General features: G+C 38.4%; 1 pseudogene; it reads right to left on the bottom strand.

Annotated features, from left to right (window-relative positions):
- Positions 1–16,362: 16,362 nt before the first annotated feature.
- On the bottom strand, positions 16,363–16,892 carry LOC119051428 (polyadenylate-binding protein 2-like; annotated as a pseudogene).
- Between the last annotated feature and the right edge of the window lie 1,627 nt (positions 16,893–18,519).

Genomic DNA, 18,519 nt, shown 5'->3' with positions numbered 1-18,519 from the left:
CCATTATACAGAATGGATGTTGGCTTTTATCAAAATCTTTTCAGCACTTGAGGAGATGGTCATGTGATTATCTCACCTTTTCTCTAAGTGAGAGAAATGTAATTATTGAACAATACTGGCATTGTTGAAGTAAATACCACTTAGTAAAGCTGTGTTATTATTTTAATGTACTCCTTAACTCTGTTTGCTAATATGCTATCTGGGATATTTATGTAAATATTTATCAGTGATATTGATAATACCAACTATAGATTTATTACTTGATGTTATCTCTGTGGCTATATTCACTCCATAAAATATTTAGAAGTCTTTTCCCTCCACGCTTTAGAAAACAAAAGCACAGAGACTTTATTTCTTAAAAGTCTGGTAGAAGTTTTCAGTGAAAATGTCTGCGCTGAGGTGCTTTTAGGGATGTAGCTCTTCAATATCTGACCATGCAAGTATGGTAATCAATCTATTTATATTTTCTATCCACTTTGATCAGTTTTAATAATCCCTCATTTGAAGCATGTTTCCAAATTTAATGTGTAGCGATATACATGGTAGTCTCTCCTCAATCTTTTAGTTTTTCTTGTATCTAAACTTCATTCTCTCACATAATATTTTACTTTGTGTATTTATGATCTTACTCTTTTAAACTCAATTAATTAAACTAACTCATGATGTATCCACCTTATTTTATTTTTTTTGAAAATTTGGTTTAGAATTTCTCAGATCTGTCTCTCTTTTCAAAGTTCTTAATTTCTGCTTTTATCTTTATTAATTCATTAATTTTACATCACTATGCTTCTTTCTTATATTTTCTTTAATTGAACATTTAATTCCTTTACTGTCAGTCTTGGCTTTTTAAAAAAAATTAATGTAATAATTAAGACTTTATTTTCAGCCAAGCACTGGTTTGTGTGTATCTCAGATGTTTTATTATGTTTTACATTTCAGTTTCAATTATGTTTTACATTTCAGTTTCAATTTCCTCTTTCATTCAAAAAATGTATCTGATTTGTTGTTATCATTTTGTTATTAATTTCTAATTCATTGCACTAGGTACAAAGTAATATTGCCCCAAACTACTGTTACATACATTATTTCTATTTTTGAAATTTATTGACTTTTAAAATCACATTTTGTGAATATTTCTTGGACACATAAAAAGAAGATTTATCTTTATTTGTAGGGTATATATGGGGTTATATAAATCATAGCTAGCTATATAATTATGCCTTGAGATGTTTGCATTCTTAAGTGAGAAAATACACAGAAAAGATCATATTTTTAAAAGATGGTTTTAATACTCCTTTGTCATAGAGTACCAAGTGCTGTAGGAACAATTTCTAGTGTTATAGGGACAAGAGAAAATATTGTTTTAAACATTATAGCTGTGATTTTTGTTGTCTTTTGCTTTCTAGGTTGTAATAAATATATGGTTTGAACAAACTCTCAACAGCCTTTAGTTGACACAGCATAACCAAGATTTTGTAGTATGACTAATTTAGGAGTAGTGATTGATATTAAAACTGATTAATATGCAGATTAATTAAAGTTCCATTTTCTCTGTACTAGTACTCCTATATTGTGTTTAAACCTTTGGTAAGCCTGATATATGACATGCTTTGAGGAAAGTAAAGAGAGACCTCTGTGAGCACTTGAGGCAGTGGAGGTCTTCAGCTAGGACTTGAAGATCGAGACCTTAAGGTGCCGTGAAATAAAGAGGTAGGGTTCAAGTGTGGGTCAATTCCAGAATGGACTTGAGGTATCTTCTGCTAGAATATAACAAGATATAATCTTGAAAGAAGAAGCTACAACTTGCTAACCCAAGAGTTGGGATAATCTATCCAGCAGACATGTATCTTATATTAGTGCAAATAATAATAGCTCAGTGCTTTATTGAGCACTTACTACGTATCTGACATTAGCATTGGACTGAGATATATATTATATATACTTATTGTATATAGACATATAGATGATATAGATATAGAATATAGATATAGATATAGATGTATTTCAGTCCGTGTGTGTATACTTAATCCTTTCTACAACTCTATGAGGCAAATGCTAGTTTAATTTTATTGTAGACAGAGGAAAAGAAGAACTTAAAGAATTATTCAAGATGGCACAGTTGGGATTTAAATACAAGCAATCTAACTCTTAACTAGTTATTTTAGGTATGAAAAGTAACCTAAGGAGACTTCTGGTTGTGGACAAAATGGAATAGACACACTTCTAATTATTTCTTCCACTAAGTAGAACTAAAAACCCTGGAAATTACATATATATAATCATATACACACATATATGATTATATATATATATATTCACACACACACATATGTGGAGTAAAGAAAATAGACTGGCTAAGGACCTCAAGAATGACATGCATTGAGTTTTAAGTTCACTGGGTTTTCTTTTTCCCTCAAATTTTCAGCTGGGTGCTGGGGAGCCAATAGCCCAGAAATGCCAACAGATGTGAAGAAAGAAAGATGAGAGAGAGAGAGAAAGAAAGAAAGACTGGCAAGACTGACAATTTTTAGACAACAACGGCTCTACTGCAGCCAAATGACACAGGAAAAGCTGAGACTCCTCTCCAAGCCCTGTCAACAGAGTCTGAGTTGGGACCCTAGACTTCACCCTCACACAGCTGGAATAAGGCCCTTTCCCACACTGGGGTGATGTCAGAGAAGGCCAAGTGAGGAGCCAGGACTTTCATCCGAAGGAGGCAGCAACAAGCCCCTCCACCCGCCGAGGTTTCAGTGGGGACCACATGAAGACCTTGGACTTCCACACCCAAGTGACAGTGACAGGGCAACATCACCCTTCCTCCAATGATGTGATGTCAGAGGAAACTTGCTAAAATGGAAGATTTAAATGAGCCAGAGCCTCATAACATAAAATGTCTGGAACTAATTTTAAAAATAAGTCATTTTCCCCAAGAGTCAGGAAAATCTCAAGTGGAATGAGAAAAGACGAGCAACAGATGACACAGACATTGGAACTCTCTGACAAGACCGTGAAAAAGCCATTATAAGAATGCTTCAAAGAGAAAAATTTAACATGTTTTAAACAAATGAGAAAAGAGAAAGTTTTGGCAAAGAAATAGAAACTATAAACAAGAGTCAAAAGAAAATTTTAGAACTGAAAAATACCGTGAAATATAAAAACTCACTGAAAGAGCTCAGAAGCCGAGTGAAGAGAACAGAAGAATAAATCAGCGAGTCTGAAGTTGGATCAATAAAACTTACCCGATTTGAACTCTGAAAACAGACTGGGGAAAAAAAAAAAAGAAATGAATGGAAACTCAGGGACCTGTGAGACCAAAGCAAGTCTTTCCAGAAAGGAGAAAAGGAATGAGACTAAAAAAGTGTTCAATAAAATAATGGCTGAAATTTGGCACAAGACATCAACCCACACTCAAGAAGCTAGTGAACCCAAAACAGGGTAAGTCCTGCAAAATACATGCCAAGACACACTATAGCAAATTTTTTTAAAAACTGTTTTGAGAGAGAGAGAGAAACATCTATATGAGAGAAACATTGATCGGTTGCCCACCATATATCCCAACTGGGGTTCAAACCCACAACTTAAGCATGTGCCCTGACCTGGGATCAAACCCACAACCTTTTGGTTCATGGGATGATGCTCCAACCAACTGAGCCACACTGGCCAGGGCCATAATCAAACTTTTGAAAACTAAAAGAAGAAAAAATCTTGAAAGCATATTTTATTTTCATTTGAGTTGGAAGACAGCTGACCTTCACATTTATTTTAAAAATCTGTTTTAAAGGGTGTCATTAAATCATTGTGATTGTATTCGTTGGAATTCTTTTGGTTTTAAATGACAGAAACTGACCCCAACTTACCTCAAATTGAAAAATATTGTGGCTGCTTTCAGTCCCGACTGGATTTGGGGTGGGGGGTGGGGTGTCAAACACAGTCTTCAGGGCCTCATCATCTCTCCTACAACCATAGGCTATGTCTATATCTCAGAAAAGTCTTTCCAACAAACAAGCAAAAAACTCTGGGGAGAACTGTAATCGGCTTATCTTAGTTCATGTACCTCGTGATTTCTAACCAATCACTGCTCCACAGAAATTAATGGCCAGGCCTGGTCACCTATGAGTGAACACAGAGACTCTTACCAGACCCACATGAAATGACTCCCCCACAGGAAAGAGGTGGCCTCATATTAGAGTAAGAGGACAGGAATACAAATCACACCCCAAAACTTAAATGTCCAACAGACGTCTACCTGTTTTGCTTGGCGATATGAATACAGAGGTAATAAAGCAAGGACATTACCCTCAAGTAATTTCCCCTGGCTCATTTCCCCTGGTTTCCTTTCTTTTTCTCTAACAATTAAATGATAAAATAAATTGCTTTACCTCACTTGTAAGGTGCTATTCTTGACTGAAACCTTCTGATTGTTATTTTAAAGATCTTTGAGATCTGGGAATTTCTGTTTCTGAGTTATACTCAAGAAAAAATTCCTGATTGTTTTGGGACTCTCCCATTCACTGTGAGAACAAAAACAGTTTAAATTAAAAAAACATTATCTGCCTACTGGGGTTGTGAGCAAAGTATAACTGGTAAAACCAGAGGCTACTTTTATTAAAAGAAGTGATGCATGATGAAAGCAATTCTGAGGAAAGGAATTCCAATCTAGATCTACCAATCGTGGTATGGGTGTGTCTCTGACGTGCCCCTGCCTGTCCTGGGCATACTTTACATATATGCATCATTGAGGCTCACTCCACCCATCCTACAAACCTGTACAGTCAAGGTCCTTTTTGGATATTATTGTTAAGACTTGGATAAGGGTTGGACTAAGGAGAGAGGAAGGAAGGGCTATATGAAACTGCAAATGTCAAGACACCACTAATTTACCTGCCTCTTTCACTTTTAACATCAGCCACTTATCATATAACTACCTAGTGAATTTATTGAAAAAGAAAAGAATCTGAAAGATTGCTTGGTCTATTTCCATTGCTCAGGGACAGATCTGTACCTGATTGAACTAAGAAACCCTCAGGAAATAACATTCCAGACCCTTTTGGTAATTCATTGCATTGGGGCCCATCCCTAGGACCCAACCCAGAACTTGGTTGGGTTGGGAACATGAGGAGGCATAAATTATAGGAGGTATTAGTGGTGGAGAGAAATAGAGCAAGCAGAAGTTTTGTAAAGTTTTTTAAAATGAAAACAGGTATTGTGATTTTAAAAGCGTTGTGATTGGATTTTCAATTAAATACAGTAGCTAAACCATGTCTATTTCTGTGCTCCATCCTGAAACCCAAGCAGAATAACTAGAGTAAAATTATTTTATCGGCTTTACTGAGATATACTTGACATCCAATAAACTACACATTTAAAGTACAGCAGGTCCTCAAGTATTGTAGTGTCAGTTCAACATCGTTTCATTATAACATTGATGAGAAGCTGGAGGAACTTAATGCTTGTTTACATCCATTAACCTATAGGAAAATTTATTATACTGTACGTTGTTTTGCTCGACATTGTAGAACCTATCAATGAAGATGTTGAGAGAGAACTTGCTGTACAATGTTTTACAAGACTATGTGGACATACGTGTGTGTATACACACACCCCTGCCACCACCTCAGTCGAGGAAGTGGACATACCCATCGCCCCCGAAAGTTTCTCTGCGCCCTGTTGTAATCTCTCCTTCCAACTCCACCCAAGCCTACACCCACTCCCAGGCAACCCTGATCTGCTTTCTGCTCATACACATTAGTACGCATTCCCTAGAATTTGATAAAAATTAAATAATATGTTATGTAATCTTCTATAGGCTTGTTTCACTCAACATGAGTCTTTTGAGATATGTTATAGAATGTATCGATAGCTAAGTCCTTTTATTGAGTGTCAGTTCATTGTATGGATATACAACACTCAGTTTATCCATTACTTACTGATGGGCATTTGCACTATTTTCAGTTTTTAACAATTACATAACGTTTCTGTGCATATTTGGATACAAGTGTTTGTATGGAGATATGCTTTCATTTCCTCTGAGTAAATGCGTAGCCCTGGAATAGCAGGATCATATGGTAGGTGTACGCTTAACTTTTAAAGGTATTGCCAAGTTGGCTTTCCCAGTGGTTATTTTATTTCAGATTCCCACCAATAGTGTAGGTAGGTCCCGGTTCCTCCGCATCCTTGCCAATAGTTGGCAGTCAGTCTTTGCAGTCAGTCTTTTAACCTTATCCGTTGTCATGGGTGTTCAGTAGTATCTCGTTCTGGTTTTAATTTGTATTTCTCTAAATGATGCTGAATATCTTTTCACCTATGTATCTGCTTTGGCAAAATGTCTTTTCAAATATTTTCTCAGAGTCTGTAGCTTGACTTTTCATTCTCTTAATAGTATCTTTTGAAAAGCAGACACTTTAAATTTTAAGTCCAATTTATCAAGTTTTTTAATAGAGAATTTTTTGGTGTTATATTTAAGAAATCTTTGCCTGACATAAAGTCACAGAGATTTTTTCCTATGTTTTCTTCTAGAAGGTTTATTATTTTAGGTTTTATGCTTAGTTCCATGATCCATTTTGAGTTCATTTTTTGTATGGTACAGGTCATTGAAATTTGTGTTTGTTTGTTTGTTTGTTTGTTTGTTTGTTTTTGCATGTGAAGGCTCAATTGCTCATAAAGAAACATTGGTTGAAAAGACCATCTTTTCACTACTGAATTGCCTTTACACATTTTAGAAAAATCAGTTGTCCGTACATGGGTGGCTCTATCTCTTTTCTCTTTATACTGTTGTTTTTCTTTGTGCCAATAGCACACAATCTTGACTTTTATGGCTCTGTTAGTCTTGACATTAGGTAGTGCTAGTCCTCTAACCTTGTTCTTCTTTCTAGAAGTTGTTTTAGCTATTTTAGGATCTTTGCAGTTTTGTTTCCATTTCAGAATCAGCTTGTCAATTCCTACGCAAAAAGCCTACTGGGATTTTGATTGGAATTGTATTGAATTTGTAGATCAATTTGAGGAGAATTGGCACCTAAGCAATGTTGAGTCTTCCAACTTATGAACATGGCTTATCACCCTTTTTATTTGAGCCTTTAAAATTTCTCTCAGCAATGTTTTGTAGTTTTCAGTGTATAGATCTTGAACATCCCTTGCCAGATTTGTCCTGTTTCATTTTTATGCTATTGTAATTTATAATGTTTTCCTAAAAACTCAGTTTAATATTGTTCTTTGCTACTATGTAGAGATAAAATTGACTTTTACAAATTGATCTTGTATACTGCAAACTTGCTAAACTAACACGTTACTTCTAGAAGCTTTTTAGTGCATTCTATTGCATTTTCTGTGTAGACAATCACATTATCTACAAATAAACACAGCTTTACTCCTTCCTCCTAATATGGGTGCCTTGTAATTCTTTTCATTTGCTTTATTGCACTAGCTAGAATGTCCAGTACAATGCTGAGCAATACTGGTGAGAGTAAACATGCTTGTTTGTTTCTGATCTTAAGGGGCGAGCATTCAGTCTTTTGCCATCACATGTTGCATTGGCTTCAGGCTTTTGGTAGATGCCCTTTAACAAGTTGAGCAAGTTCTTTTGCAGTCCTACTTAGCTGACAACTGGATTCTCCAAAATGTTATATAGATTGGATTTCCAGCCAGAGATGATTGAGTCCATCCATTTCTCTGCTCCTTCCTGAATCCTCACCAAAATAATCACAGGTGATTTAAAAAATGGCATAGACCCATAAGAATAATTTTTAAAAAAGCCAATGGGGTGGGGGGAGTGGTGGGGAGAAAATGAAGACAACTGTATTTGAACAACAATAAAAAATAAAATAAAATAAAAGCCAAAATATTGACAGAGAAAAAGAAGCAGACAAAGGAGTAAACACTGACTTATAGCACTGAAAAAGTTGAAAGCCCATCTACTTTTCAAATGTGGGGGGAGCATGTTAGAACCAGTTAATATGAAGGACAAAAACTGCAGAAAAGATTTGAACTCAGAAGAGCCAAGAACTTCTCTAGGTAGGATGAGAGGGTGGAAGGATTGGGTGATAATATGTATAAGGATCCATTAAAACACCAGTTCAGAGCAGGAGGTCACTTCCTTCAGCCTGTACCTCCAGAAGGCTGTCCTTCCTCCACTGCAGCATAATCCTGGAGGTCTACACAGTGGCAAATTGAACCAAAGAGGACCTGCAGTAGAGCTGAGGGCAGTGAGGTGCTATATGAGAAAAGGGGAAATCAGTAAAAGTGTAAATACTGAATGGGGAAAACCTCTTACATCCTTTTCCTGATGGTTGCTGGAATCTTTAAAACCAGGCAAATGCATCTATGTTAAGTTTCCTAGAGCTATTATAACAAATTACTGCAAACAGCTGGATTTAAACAGCAGACATTTATCATCCTACAGTTCAGCAGACCAGAAGTTTGAAGTCAAGGTGTTGGCATGCTCTCTCCAAAGCTGCTAGGATTCTCCCTTGTCTCTTTCAGCTTCTTGGAACCTGAGGGCTTGCTTGGTGCATAGATGCTTCCTCCCTTCAGTCTCTGCATCCATCCTCACACAGTCATCCTTTCCCTGTGCGTGTGGCACTCTGTCTCTTCTTCTGGTAAGGACACCATCATATTGGGGTAAGGCCTCACCATACACCACTCTGACCTCCTTATCTTAATGAACTATATCTGCAGTAACCCTCTTTCTGGAAAAGGTCACATTCTGAGGTACTGCATGTGAGGACTTCAACCTATCTTTTGGGGGGACACAGTTCCACCCAAAACCACATCCTAGGCAGGAGATTGGAGGATTACACTTTAAGAAAACTGACAAAGTCAAGAGAAAAAAAACCTACAGATCATCACATTTGCTGAAGCCCCTATCAAATATTCAGGTTCTTGACTAATCACCCCTTAGTGATCTCAAAGGTATTTTGGGTAAAGAGAATATGCAAGGAATGGGAAATTTTGTGAGAACCTTTAGAAAGATAACAGAAGACATTACATCAATGACACAGATTTCTTAAATGTACATTTAAGAGAATTAGGAAAAAATCTAGGAAATAAGAATATGACAGTCAAAATAATTTTTAATTCAATAGACAGGTTGAAAAATAAAATAGAAGAATTCCCCTAGAAAGTAAACAAAAATTAAAGATATTAAAAATGGGAGAAAAAAGATATAAAAATTAGTGAGTATAACTAGTCCAGGCAATCTAACATCTAATAGAAGCTCCAGGAAGAGAAAACAGAAAAGAGAAATTTTTCAAAGAAATAAGACAAAACTTGTGCAAACACCAATTTCAGATTTAAGAGTTTACTGACTGCCCAGCAAAATAAACTAAAAAGAACTATATCAAGAAATATTAACCTGAAATTTCACTATAATTGAACTAAATAAAATAAAGTTTCTCAGTAAAAGCATTGAAATCCAGAAGGCTTTTGAACAATGCTTTCCAAGATGGAAATGAAAATGATTTCAACACAGAATGCCATAACTGAAGCACCCAAGTATGAAGAGAATAAATACACCATCAGAAAATGCCAGGTCTTAAAAATTTATTTTCCAATGGAGGGTGTGCTTCACAAGGCCTCTTTTGGAAAATATGGTATAAAGCAAGGAAAATAAAATATAGGATTCATACACCAGAAGGGACTTTTATAAATTATGGTGAAATGAAGTCCTGCAACAGCTGTAACAGCTGTAGAAAGACCACACCCCCAACTAGAACAGGATAGAAGGCTCCAGGAAGGGTGTGATGTTAAAGGAAAACCGTTGTATTGATAAACTGCTATGTGTTCGTAGTCACTGGGAGGGGTTTCATCATACTGACGAAGAGTTTAAGGATGAACGAATGATAGGTTTATAAAATAGTAACTAATCAATCCAACAAACAGGCAAAGTAATTTTATATTCATAGGTTGAATAAACAGTAAGTTACACAAGAAAGGAGATATAATCATGGTTTCCATGTGTCTCAGGAATAAACAATAGTTACATGGCCCGTAATAAAATAAACCAGAACTACTTGAGCTGACGACAAATTTTGATGTTATTTTATCAAAATGAGATGAGAGGAAGTGAAGGTGAAGAGAGGAAGATGGGCGTGTAAGAAAAACAAATCCTCAACTTCCATTTGGAAAAGACAGTGTTTAATTTTGAAAAAAAATCAAGAAATAGTCCCATAAATTGGTATTTATAAACATGGTAGGAAATATTTAAAAACCAGCTAGAAATATTTAAAGAGGTTAGTGTTGAGAGTAGAAAGCAAGAATAAGGAAAGATAGGGCTTGAGGATGGCTGTTGTTTGCTATCAGTGGTATTGATCTACCTGACTTTAAAAGTTATTTATATAAGGCCCTGGCTGGTGTAGCTCAGTGGACTGAGCATGGGCCTGCAAACTAGAGTATTGTGGTTTGATTCGCAGTCAGGGCACATGCCTGGGTTGCAGGCCAGTTCCCAGCAAGGGACACACGAGAGGCAACCCTACATTGATATTTCTCTCCCTCTCTCCTTTCCTTCCCCTCTAAAGATAAATAAATAAAATCTTTAAGAAAATAAAATTATTTTATAAATTATTTATGTATAATTTTAAAAACCTTTATAGCATTTTAATATGTATACAGAAATATGAACATTTTTCACAAAAATTTCTAAAAGTCAAGTTTTAAAAAGTCAAAGGAGCCGTACAAGGCGGTGTAGGTGTGGCCTCGGACATCACTTGCTGTTGATGGAAACAACAAACCAGTAAAAATGTATCTGAAGTTGTAAAGCCAGGAGCATTGGTCTGTGATTCTCGGGCACGTTGGAGGTTCCTGAAGAAAAGCAATAAATAATTTTAGTCATAATTTTTGAATAAAGGATTCACTCTCAGAAAGCTGGTTACAGTCTTAAAATTTTTACTTTCTTTTTTATTATTACTTCTATTTTTACATTTAAAATATTTTGTTATTGATATTACAGTTGTCCCACTTTTTTCTTCTTTGTCCCCCTCCACCCCCCACTCCCACTGTCAATCCTCACACCATTGTCCACCTCCAGGGTCCTTCATCCATGTTCTTTGACTAATTCCTCTACTTTCTTTCCACCAGTCTCCACCTGCCCTGTCTTCTATTACAGCTGTCAGTCTGTTCCATGTTTTTATGCCTGTGGTTCTCTTTTTTTTAAGGTTTTATTTTTTATTTTTAGACAGAGGAGAAGGGAGGGAAAAAGAGAAGGAGAGAAACATCAACGTTTGGTTGCCTCTTGCATGCTCCACACCAGAAAACCTGGCCTGCAACCCAGGCATGTGCCCTGACTGGGAACCAAACCGGCGACCCTTTGGTTCTCAGGCCAGCATTCAATCCACTGAGTCACACCACCCTGGACCTGTGGTTTTATTTTACTCATTAGTTTACTTTGTTCACTAGATTCCACTTATAAGGGAGATCATATGGTATTTGTCTTTCACTGCCTGGCTTATTTCACTTAGCATAATAGTCTCCAGTTCCATCCATGCTGTCGCAAAAGGTAAGAATCCCTTCTTTTTTATTGCTATGTAGTATTCCATTGTGTAAATGCACCACAGTTTTTTATCTATTCATCTTATTTGGGTCTTAAAGTTGGCTTTTAAATTGCTCTTAAAGAACAACTGATTTTGGCTAGAGTTCAATTAAGTTACCTTAAATATACTAAATATATGTATTACAATTCAGTTAAATACAGTTTATCTCAGCCGCAGTGTTGTTGTTGTTGTTTTTTAAGATTTTATTTATTTATCTTTAGAGGGTAAGGGAAGAAGAGAGGGAGAGAAATATCAATGTAGGGTTACCTCTCATGCGTCCCCTGCTGGGAACTGGCCTGCAACCCAGGTATGCGCCCTGACTGGGAATCAAACCACGATCCTTTGGTTTACAATCCACTGAGCTATGCCAGCCAGGGCTCAGCCCCAGTGTTCTTGAGTTAGTTCTAAATGATTGTTTACTTTTGTTCAACTTGGTATTTTTATGGTTTCTGCAGTGCTGTTCCACATCCCCAGGTCATCTGACTCAGGCCAGCAGAAGTAAGGCCTGCTTGACTGCGGTTGGTAGGATAATAATATGGGTGTAATAATTTATAGTTTTAATTTGAACATTTCACCTAAAATGTCATATGGTATGCTTGAGTGTGATATTGTTATGTTACGGAACTACATGCTTATCATTTTTTAATAAAAGATTTTGATATAAAAAAGGGGTGCTATTTGGGCCAGACCCTGTATATCAATCATTGAGACATGGTTCTTGGAAACTCGAAATCACTCATAAAAACAGTAACCTAAATACTACCACTTAGAATGACTTGGCTGTTCTAGGCACTTACCAACATCACTTGTCTGGGCTAGGCCTAATTTTAAGCTTTTAAAAATGAGCAGTGAGTGGAAATTTCAAAACACCTAGGGACCAATGAACTAGTCAGTTATGCTGCTACTTTTCCCCCCCTAAGGCAGTGCTACTCAACTTTGTCTGCACATTAGAGTCAAAAGAGAGCTTTTAAAATTCCACACCTCACACCTCAAGCCAAGTGAACGGGAGTCTCTGGAGGTGGGACCCAGGCACTAGTATGGTTAAAACTTCCTGGGTGACTCCTGTGTGCTGCCAAGGGTGAGAGCTACTATTCCGCGGAAAAGCATAAGGAAGAGTGTTGGGATGCTGCCACACCGGTTTCAGGCCTGTCTTCAGGAGTCTCAGCCTTTTGTTTGTGATGTAATCCAAGCAAAATTTGACCTTCCCCCTTATTCAGGGGAGGTGATTTGGGGAAAGGGGAGATTTCCCTACCAATCAGGCACCTGCTTTGAAAAAGATGGTTATGCTTACCCCACAGAAAACCTGGTTTAAGGCAGTAAAGATTGGCATGAGTGACATCCCAGCATAACCCCTTTACCCACATGAGCTATGTTTTATAAGCAGGTCTCTCTCCGTTCTTTAGTTGCAATATTAAACAAAGAGTTGGCATGTTTTTTAAAAACACCAGTTTTACCGGAATATAATTTACATACAGTAAAAGCCACCCATTTAAAGTATACAATTCAAAGGTTTGGGGTACATTCATAGGGGTGTGTAATCATTTTATTTCAGAATATTTTCATCACCACAAAAGAAACCCCACGCCCTTGAGTAAGTCACTCCCACTCCCCTTCACGGGAATTCCCAGCTCCCAGGCAGCCACTGTTTACTTTCTGTCTCTGTGGACTTGCCCCTGCTCTGGACATTTTATATAAGTGATATCATATGATACAATATGTGTTTTTTTTGTGAGTGGTGTCTTTCACTTAGCGTGTTTTCACAGTTCATTCATGTTGCAACGTGTATCACTACCTCATTTGCTTTCATGAATGAATAATATTCCATTATGTGGACATAGATATTTTGTTTATCCTCTCATCAGTTGATACGTATTTGGGTTGTTTCCAACTGTAGCTATTACAAATAATGCTGCTATGGAAGTTGTGCATACAACTTTTCGATTGTCTTTATTTTTCCTGGGCATCGGCCTGACGTGGAATCGCTGGGTCATATAAAAACTCTCTGTTTAACCATGCAAGTGACTGCCAGACTATTTTGGCAAATGTTTTGAAACAAAGATTTCTTCTAGTCATGTTGCAAGTATTAAATGTCTTACTTGTTACAATAAAAGGGAATTTGTTTTTCTAAAGACGTCCAGAGATCTTTAAAAAGAACAGTAATCAGCTCTCTTCAGATGTTACATCTCATGCCTTCCCCACCCCTCTTTGGAGAGGAGAAAAATGTTTTGTGGTTAATAAGAGAACTTAAGACTTCTACAAGTGGATACAAACAAGGATCTCTTGATCACTCGTCACAGGTCTCCAGGACAAGTGTGAAATGGAGACGTGGTACACAATTGGATAAAAACCTATGACTAAAAGTACGATTGTCTGAACACTTTGGCAGGAGCTCAGCAATCCATTCGTCTCCAGACCACAGGGTATAGAGTATTTTGAAACTTGGCCAATTACTGGTATGAGTTCATCGAAATGTTGCTTTGTTTTCAGGGAAGAAGCAGCGACCTCACTGGTCAAAATCTATTGAATTTTTTATGGCGTTAGTGCAAAATGGTGACTTCCAATATTACTAATGGATCTTAGCACAAACATGGGAGACAAAACCAAAACTAGAAAAACATCATTTAAAGGTACGTTTCGAGAAACCAAAATAGGAGTAAATTACATCATCATCAAAAAGCTTAGAAATCCACCTAACGAAGTTAATGACAAACATTAGGCTCAGACAGTCACAGAAGGACAAATACTATGTGATCTCACTTATATGAGTCATCTAATGAACGAAATAGAAACCAAGGCATGAGGACACGGAACAACCTGCCAGCTGTCAGAGGGGAAGGGGGTGTGGGCAACTGGATGAAAGAAGGTGAAGGGATTGGCCCAAGAACATATGTGCAGAGCTCGTAGACACAGACCACAACAAGAGTGGTGATGGCCAGAGAGAGGGAAGGGAGGGTGGGCGGTTGGGAGGAGGGCGGCAAAGGGGTGGGGGAATGGAGACATCAGCAATAGTGTCAACAATAAAAAAAATTTTTTTTTAAACCACTAGATCTGAAGCACTAACAGAATAAATTATTGGCAAAATTATTTATTAAATGAAACTCTTGGAAATAGTACATACCTTTCCAAATGAAAGTATTCTCAAAGATCTTTAGCTGTTTAGTTGGACACAACTATTTATGCAGAGCAAGAGCCAGCTCTTGGAATATAGGAGGGAAAAGTGTTCAGTGACTTGTTCTATTTATCATTGAAAACCCATGTTCCAGGAGAACATTTTTTTTTTTTAAGCTTTGACCTGTTTCACCTTCGTCTTCTATCTCCTCCGGGGGTGGAGAGACAGCCATAGTAGCTGGCTCCTGTCAGGTTCGTATCAAAGCCAATGCGAAAAAGCCGTGAGAAGAGAGCGCCCTGCGGTCTCCATGTCCAGCTGTTCTCCATGCAGTAGTGCCGACAGCAAGACGGATGAGGCCACGTGGATCCTTAGATCCTCCGCTGATTTCACAGGCCATAGCTATGCCAGTGGGAGAAGCATAAGTGTGTCGGCATTAGCCAAGATACACAGGAACTCATGTACAGCATATCCCTTTTATATAGAATCTATACTCTTCCCCCTGATGATTTAATTTTTTAATCTTTTCCCGAAACTCCTTCTAAATGTTATGCCCAATAGAACTCCTAAGTGCCTCATTAGCTCTTTTTTTAAAACAAATTATTGTATTTTTCCCATTACCATTAACCCCCTTATACTCTCCTCTGAAATCACCGCACCGTGGTCCACGTCCATGAGTCTTTTTGCTCAGTCCCTCCACCCTGTAAGCACCACCCCCAATAGCTGTCATCTTGTTCTCCATGAGTCTGTCTCTATGTGGCTTGCTCATTAGCTCTTTTGTTACATCCTATTTTATTTTCATGTGGTTTTGCTCACTATAGTATAATTAGCAGGAACAGAGGTCTTTATGTATACTCATTTATACGATCTGTTCTCAGCCTAGACTTTCATTCTACTGGGTCAGACCTCAGCTTTTGTCTCATTTCACTTTTTTTTTCAAAAACAACTTTATTCATGACACATATTAAAAAAAAAACTCTCACCAGCTGGAAATGAGCTAAAAAAAAATAAACAAAATCTACCTCCCACCTCTCTGTGCCAACTTCCTCCCATTCCCTCCAAATAAAAAGTGGGGAGGCAAAGAAAAAAACCCTGAAAAACAAAAAACGCTCCCAATGCCCCCAAACAGGGTCGTGCACTCCCCTCGGGGCAGGGGAATTTACACCGGAGCCGCTGGGAAGGGAACAGAGATCTTCTGGCTACAGAAACCTGCAAAGAAAGACACTCAAAACAGAAAAAGAAACACGAAAGAAAATAAGATGGCTCACCAGGCAACCTGGAGGAGCAGGGAGCCAGAAAAGAGGGGTGGGGAGGGTGGTTGACCCGGCAGGACAGGAGCAGGCAGGAGGGTACTGTGAAAGTGGGGGGAGAAGCGAGGGGGGAGGTAAGCAGAACAGTTTGGTGTCCTTTCAGAGCCCTGAGTGAAAAAACAAAAACACCCTCCTACCATCCATGCCCACCTACCCTCGAATAGCCCCCCAAGAGACAGAAAAACAGGGGGAGCAGCTTGTGCAGTTGAGTCGAGTCCTAGGAGAACCCCTAGAGTGAATGAGCAGGCCCCCGTGCTGCTCCCTGGGCCTCCCCTATTCCCCAAAGCTGATCCCTCCTCAGCAGTTGGTTATGGGATTCTCCCCGGTTCCACGGTATATCTTTTTTTTTCCCATCAAGGTCATCTTCTGTTTTTCTTTCTTTCCTCTTTTTTTCCCTTTCTCTCCTCCTAATACACATTTTTTTTTTTTAGTAAGGGGAATACCATGACGTCACTCTAGCCTGGCCCCTGTAGACAGGACCCTGGCCTTGCGGTTAAAGCCACTGTAGAATCCAGATCTGAAACTGCTGTAGTTAGTGGGCTCATGGGAAACCTCGCTCTGTTGGGCTGATGCCTGGTCTGTTGGTTTGTTTTGGGATCTCCTTGATTTGTCTTCCTCTAAATGGGGACTCATCTAAGGCCAGGGAAGTCCTCACTGACCATTTGTCTGAGAACTCTGTATATGCAAACCCTTTGGGATGGCACAGAGTATGGTAACATCGTTAACTGAACCACAGCCATGAAAGAGTGCTTCCAGCTCTTCTGCCTTTGCACCATAGTCCACATGGCCAGCACAGACGGAACGGGCATCAGCTTCCGTCTTCTCCTCAGTAGATGGAACTGGGCCAGCATTGCCTGGAGATGGACTCATAGTCATCTGCTTCTCTACCTCATTCTGTAGCTCCTTTAGCTTTTCCACTTCTTCCTCCATTTCCCTGACTCGAGCTTTGATCGCTTCCAGCTCCTTCTGTAGAATAACACGAGATGCCCATGATGCCTGAATCAACCTGGCTGGGCCTCTCCAGGGGGTCGAGGATCTCATTTCACTTTTTGACCGAAAAAGTATAAAAACTAAACTACCTCTTTCTCGTTATCTTGCCTTTTTCCTCAAGCATCATACTGATCAAAACATAGTCATCTAATTCTACTGATTCAATGACCTGACTACTGATTTCACTAAATTATTCACCAAATATTTTTCACCAAACTCCCAAACACATATGATTGTATGTTTCCCTTCCAAATCCTCTATTAAGTACAAGTTATATACATACTAACTCTCCCACTTTGGATATATTATAGAAACCAAATACAACGAAATAATTTTTCCTTCCACTTAATGTTACGTATTATTTATAATAATTTTGAGGGCCTGGAAATGTGCTTTCATATCAGTACTGATGGCACACGAGCTATGTACACAACAAGGAAGGGAATCAACATGGAAATAAAAAAGTTTGGGCTGAATGTGAATCCACATACTGCTTTGATCGCTCTGTTGGTGAGGAACAATATGCTACTCGACCTTGATTTTATATTTAAGGAACTCATGACAGTAAAAATTGTAAGAGAGCAGGAGTCTGGGAGAGGCAACGTGTTCTACACCAGGAAGGCCACAGTCCTTGCAAGGCACGGAGTGCTCAGCCACTCAGGACTTACAGACAGACAGAAAACCTCAGGCTCGTCTTCTGTTTTTGTTTTTGAAGATTTTATTTATTTATTTTTAGAGAGACAGGAAGGGAGGGAGAAAGAAAGGGAGAGAAACATCAGTGTGTGGCTGCCTCTCGTGTGCCCCCTACTGGGGACGCAGCCTGCAACCCAGGCCTGTGTCCTGACTGGGAATCAAACCAGTGACCCTTTGGTTCACAGGCAGGCACTCAATCTACTGAGCTGCACCAGCTAGGGCTAGTCTTCGGTTTTTGAAGCAAAATAATGTGTACTTTATTTCAACTAAAGAGTGTACATTTTTTTTTAAATGGGCAATTGGTGCTACTCACCTGCTTAACAGTTTAAACAGCCCAAGGATCTTAACCAATTTGGCTCATCCTCACTGCTTTTCTACCCTGAGTCATGCTCACTGGTAGGTAGTTGCAGGGGGTGCAAAGACGGCAACAGTGAACTGGGATGGATCTAGGTATTTTCTAGGGTAGCTAATGTGGAAAGAAGATTGTACTGTCTTGAATTTGTTCTAGAACTAGACAGTGAGGGCTGAAGGACCAGATGATAACTCATAACATATTTTTTGGTATTTTTCTGTATGTTTTTATTTTGAAATGATTTCAAATTTACAGAAAATAAGAGAGAGAGAATTTCAACTTGACAAAGAAAAATGGATTCCTAATCTGTTCTATATGGTTGCTTTTTGCCTTGGATTTCTTTACATTCAACTACAATTTTTAGTTATAAATATGCCCTACACTATGCCATGTATTTACAGCTCTGATGTATACAGAAAATCATCTATTTCTGAGAAAGGATTGATGCTCAGTTACTGATCTCAAGCTGATCTTCAGATAAAAGTTCATTGACTATTCAGAGTGCTGGAGATGGTGTCAGTGGGGAAATGCTCAGTAGTCTCAGGGCTC

Source organism: Artibeus jamaicensis, unplaced genomic scaffold (assembly GCF_021234435.1).
Source record: "Artibeus jamaicensis isolate MK-2021 breed Jamaican fruit bat unplaced genomic scaffold, CSHL_Jam_final contig_519, whole genome shotgun sequence".
Classification (NCBI taxonomy): Eukaryota; Metazoa; Chordata; class Mammalia; order Chiroptera; family Phyllostomidae; genus Artibeus; species Artibeus jamaicensis.
Note: the sequence above shows the minus strand (reverse complement) of the source record. Positions and strands in the feature narration are given on the sequence as shown.